At 34.0% G+C, this 4,876-nt stretch overlaps 1 long non-coding RNA gene across 1 annotated transcript; it reads right to left on the reverse strand.

Annotated features, from left to right (window-relative positions):
* Positions 1-1,652: 1,652 nt before the first annotated feature.
* LOC146681642 (uncharacterized) lies at positions 1,653-3,609 on the reverse strand. Its single transcript, XR_014918254.1, has 3 exons — positions 3,475-3,609; positions 2,327-2,416; positions 1,653-2,242 (listed from the first exon to the last, which is right to left on the reverse strand). It is a non-coding gene; the product is annotated as an uncharacterized LOC146681642 (long non-coding RNA).
* Between the last annotated feature and the right edge of the window lie 1,267 nt (positions 3,610-4,876).

Genomic DNA, 4,876 nt, shown 5'->3' on the forward strand with positions numbered 1-4,876 from the left:
TCGTCATCATCCACTCTGTGTATTTAAGTTCCTCAGTTTTACCAGTTCTCTGTCATGTCATTGTTGCTGTTAGGTTGTCCTATGTTCAGGTCCGTCAGTTAGTCAGTCATTCAGTCTTTCAATCATTCAGCCAGCCATTTCCTGCTTCTGTTCTGTTTGTTCACTCCGTCTACAATAAACACCAACCTTCACCTACCTGTGAGTCCAGCGTTTGGGTCCTCTTTCCCTCATCCACACTGCAACCCCTGACAACTACTCCCTTAAAAGTAAATAATGGCCAGAGAGTGAGCTGTCTTGGCAGAGGTTTGTGCTCTTGGATTGATTCTAATGTGTGTAATTTGTCTAATGTGTTTTAACGTTAAGATCTACAATGAAATTATCTCAATTGTTTACAAAATGAATAAAGTACTTGATATGACATCTATTCCATTTCTGCTGATGTTGCAGGACGAGGTTAAAATGCCCCTTCATGGTGTTACAACAGAGCATCACTCTCTTCACTGAAAAAAAAGGATTGGCCATCTCTTGGATTTATGTAAGTATCTTGCATGTATTTAACACAGTTGCTTCATGCTTTAAAGTTAAGTGTAACTATATAGTGTAGAAACTAAATGATATGCAGAGAGGGTAGATTAAATTGTCCATATCATGTTTGAGGGAAGTAAGTCAATAATATAGCAATGTTAAATCTCGCGACACCGCATGGGATTTCAGTCTTGCACGCCGAGCAGCCATCTCTACTTTTTTCGGTATACCAAAAAAAGTAAATTTGGTGGTTGTTACATTACAAAAGTCTACCTTGTAATTTGAACACAAAAATTTCATGTTTCTATCTTGAACGTACACTCTAAAAAATGTTTTGTTGGCTCAACTTAAAAAAAAATTGAGGTAACAATTTCCACTCAACTTTTTAAGTTACAAATTTTGCATATTATTAAGTAAATCCAGCAAGTAATTTTTAGGTTTGGCTAACTCAACTAGTTCAACAAACCAACATGATTTACTTTGACCTGTAAAAGCATAATTAAGTTTAAGCAACCTAATATTAATTTAAAATTTCTGGTAATATTGAGTTGACAAATTACATTAGTTGAGTTAATCTAACTTACTTTTTTACATATATCCTACTCACAATTATCCATGCAAACATAGCCATTTAAATTATCCCAACTGATGAAACAGTTTATTGCATAACATTTTCGAAGTAATACACTTCTGTGTCATACAACATAAATCAAACATTACAGCAGCCCTTTAATTATAAATGAGTGGGCAAAAACAATAATGTATTTCAGTACAATTCCTCCACAAACAACCTCAGTAACAAAAGAAAATGTAGCATGTTTATTACCTGGACAAGGTGGTGTTGAATCAGAAGCTAAAACATACCAATTTACTTCGTTTTTCTTACTCCACAATGGTGTCTACAACTTCTGATTAACTGAACACACCAGCCAATCAACAGTGTTTAGTTATTAATAGAAACAAGCAGAGCAGTGGGGCCTGATGACCGACTTTGAGAACCACTATAAAGATTTGTAAAGGTATATTAAAAATAAAGCGGCGCATATATATATATATATATATATATATATATATATATATATATATATATATATATATATATATATATATATATCTCAAGTCTTCCAAATAACAATAATTTTAAATCACACCCTTCTAAAATACCTCAGAAAACAAACATTGCAAAGTAAGGCAATTTGTTTTTGCAAATCTGCTTACCGGTATTATTAAACATTAACTTTAACCTAGCAACTTGGTAAATATCACAGAATCAAGAAAATTACAAAACATGTTAATATTTAACAACGCAACAATCCAAAGGTAAGGTTATACGTATTATGAACTCTCAAAACTACACTTGTCTAAGACTGCATAAAAAACACAAGCATCAGCACATCTGAATATTGCAGCCTAAATTACATTTGTTTTATAACAGAAGTTTGTACTTAAGAGACATTACCTGTGGGCTGGCTTTAAGCCCATCAAGTTCCAGAAACACCTTCTGGAATACCTCTAGAGTGTTCTTTACTTGTTTGGGGTAGCTCAGATTGAGAGCATATATAAGTCCCATCATTAAGGCACACGCTCTGGGCACATCAAGGTCTTCCAGGACAGCTGTTCCTTCAATCACAATTTTAGCGACGGCTGGAAGTGGCACTGCTGCACGTCTGGTGACTACGATCTTTACCACTTCTTCTGAGAACTGTTCTTCACCATCCTGGCAAGTAGGTTAAAAAGAAACATGTCGGTATTTTATGTGCTATTTAAAAATATAACACAAAACAATGTGAGATTTACCTACCAGCTGTTCTCTGAAGAGATCCTCTTCTTTCTCTTTCAGATACACCATCACGCAACGGATTGCGACCTCTCTTCTTGTTTCCACTGAACTCTGGAGAATAAAAAAAGTTTACTAGGCCAAAAGTCAAACATATTACATTCATAGGACTAGCGTTTTGCTAATTATTGATTTAATTTTTGTTTTTAACAAATAAACAATTTAATTTTTATAACTTGAATTTAATCTGTTACATACTGCCCTGCTTTCAATGCACCCTTTGCTAGCAGTAGGATAAGGTGAGTGAAAGTAAATGTAACCTAGATTTGGAGACTATTTCAAACAGTTTTTGTTGAGTTCTAAGGACTATAAAAGACTACAAAGGCTTATCGAGGCTTTTGAGTTAACAAGTTATTTTAAGTATAAAACCTTCTCTAAAATACTACAATGAAACACTGAAAAGATGAATCCAAAATTCAAAAAATAAATAAATAAATCTACAGACTGTAGTTTAAAATTGGAAAAAGTGTGTCATATCCAAATGTGTGAGAGAATTTTCTTTTTAATTATTTGAAGACCACTGTAGACATGCCACAATCCCACACTTCACATTATGCTTACAATTACAGAAGGTAACGAAAGCAAGTCTTATGTGCACACACACAATTTAGTTTTTTCTTGCTAGGTCAACTAACTTTAACCTCAGGCATATTTCACATTTGCGCTTAAAATATCAATACATTTGATAGAAATACTTTTACTCACATAAATACTCTGGCATAAATTCACCACATTTCACTCTGTCAGTAATTAGTTACCTCACCCAAGACCGTCGAAACAAATTTACTCTGACACCATGATAAAAATGCAGGCAGCTGCTGACTGGTTAATTTGAACATATACAGGTTCAAATTGAACATGCTCTGCTGTCTGCAAGGTCTGTCAGCTAACCAAATGCACCCTGACAAGTGACAAATTTTAAGTATAAGTGGAAAAATTGACAATGTACTCTGTATTTGCGAGGAACGTTTGCTAGCTAAAAGAAAGCTAGCTAACAACTTTAACTTTAGCAACTTTACTATGCTAAACTATGATTAAAACCATCAAATTTAAAGTGTACAAATATAACTTGTAATTAATCTATTTTGAAATTCAATACTTAGTTAACTCACCGAACACAGTCTAGGGGAAACACACCTCTACTCCCACAAAGTGATAAGAATGCAGACAACTGCTACGCCTGTGATGATACGAACATATGCTACGGGGTTACCCTCTGCTGTATGCATGGTCTCATACACACCTATGGCTAACCAAAGTAACGACCGGAGTGACAGATTTAATTGACAGATTTCATTAACAACAGGAAAAAATACAAACGCTCTTTTATACTTTTATACTTTTATAGAGTAACAACTAGCATAACACAGAGTGTCAATTCACATCATGTAGCTGCCATTGTCAGACTAAACTTAAGCAGTAAATTCCTGTAACTAGTACATATTTATTAAAGACTATAAAACAAGGAACTTACCAGGTAGTGGTGCCAACCTCTGTTTTTTTCCATTTCTTCTTTTTTTATGGTAGTTGTAATTATTTTTTCGTTATGGTCCAGTTATGGGCAGTTCAAACACGAAAGATGTTCAAACTCACTTTTACATGTTACACAAACTTAATATTTTCTGTTGTTGATTGATGATAAAAGTATTTTGTTCAATATACTCAAACATTTAAGTTAAGGAGGTGTTTATTAATTTCTGTGTTGCACTGACTTTTAACATTGATTAGTCAACTCACTGAAACGTGTACATGTAGACAACTTACTTTTTTAAGTAGAAAAATGCTTTTTTGTTAAGTTCTACCTACAAACACCATGAATATTTTTTAGAGTGTAATTAAATCATGTAGGATCTGTATGAAATTCAACAACTTAATTTGTTCTTGTTGAGATGACAGGATACAACCTAGTAAGGGTGGTTAGTTGCTGGACTCATGAAATTAATAAGATTGCACGAGATTTCAAACTGCAGGAAAATCACTGGAATTATAAGAGGCAGACAACTATACACACACCACATGTACACTGAAAAAAAGGCCATGTTGGATTTACTTGATTCAATAGTGGACATTGGTTGCACACAAATGTTTTGCTTTGGCAGAAACTTAAACAACTGAGTTAAATCAACACAACTTTTTCATATTCAGTAAACCTGTGCATTTTGTGTTCATAAAACGCGATTGAAACATGTTCAGATGAAGTAAGTTAAGCTCTTGGAATATTTTAATCCTTCACAATTTTGTCATTTTATTTTAACACTATTCAATAACTTTTACCCCAATACTATTTGGTCACTTAAATACTACATGCTGTCTTCATATTACATAATGTTCAACAAAGTCTAGATCCTGGTTACCATAAAGATTGAATGGGTCTTCATCAACTACCATCCTCCTATCTTTATCCTGGTTGCAGGAGGGCTGGGAAATAACCCTGAAGTGATAGGTTACAAGGCAGGGTACACCCTGGACAGCTGACCAGTCTATCACAAAGAAACAAACAACCATTTACATTCA

This window comes from Copadichromis virginalis, linkage group LG23, assembly GCF_057382275.1.
Source record: "Copadichromis virginalis isolate Kocher_CV1m ecotype Utaka linkage group LG23, C_Virginalis_male_GT1.1, whole genome shotgun sequence".
Taxonomy (NCBI): domain Eukaryota; kingdom Metazoa; phylum Chordata; class Actinopteri; order Cichliformes; family Cichlidae; genus Copadichromis; species Copadichromis virginalis.